Here is a 955-nt window from a genome sequence, read left to right on the forward strand (position 1 = left end):
CTCGGCCCGTGGTGGTCCGAGGTCGTTCCCGCTGCACAGATTCATGCGCCAGGGTCTCCTACAGACAATGCACATTGATTTATTGCGCTATCTGTAATAGCACCCGAGATATCACCAGATATAAATTGGATTTTCCCCTGACCCTGAGTGTCCGGCCCCATGAGACTGTGGTTTTCAAGGCCCCTGGTCGTCCGAGGTCGTTCCCGCTGCACAGATTCATGCGCCGGGGCCTCCTACAGACTATGCACTTTGATTTATTGCGCTCTCTGTAATAGCACCCGAGATATCACCAGATATATATTGGATTTTACCCTGACCATGAGTGTCCGGCCCCATGAGACTGTGGTTTTTTCGGCCCCTGGTGGTCCGAGGTCGTTCCCGCTGCACAGATTCATGCGCCAGGGCCTCCTGCAGATAATTCACTTTGGTTTATTGCGCTATCTCTAATAGCACCCGAGATATAACCAGATATATACTGGATTTTCCCCTGACCCTGAGTGTCCGGCCCCATGAGACTGTGGTTTTCTCGGCCGCTGGTGGTCCGAGGTCGTTCCCGCTGCACAGATTCATGCGCCAGGGCCTCCTACAGACAATGCACTTTGATTTATTGCGCTATCTGTAACAGCACCCGAGATATCACCAGATATATATTGGATTTTTCACTGACCCTGAGTGTCCGGCCCCATGAGACGGTCGTTTTCTCGGCCCCTGGTGGTCCGAGGTCGTTCCCGCTGCACAGATTCATGCGCCAGGGCCTCCTGCAGATAATTCACTTTGGTTTATTGCGCTATCTGTAATAGCACCCGAGATATCACCAGATATATATTGGATTTTTCCTCGACCCTGAGTGTCCGGCCCCATGAGACGGTGGTTTTCTCGGCCCCTTGTGGTCAGAGGTCGCTCCCGCTGCACAGATTCATGCGCCAGGGCCTCCTACAGACAATGCAGTTTGGTT

The sequence above is a fragment of the Nomia melanderi genome, unplaced genomic scaffold (assembly GCF_051020985.1).
Source record: "Nomia melanderi isolate GNS246 unplaced genomic scaffold, iyNomMela1 scaffold0014, whole genome shotgun sequence".
Classification (NCBI taxonomy): Eukaryota; Metazoa; Arthropoda; class Insecta; order Hymenoptera; family Halictidae; genus Nomia; species Nomia melanderi.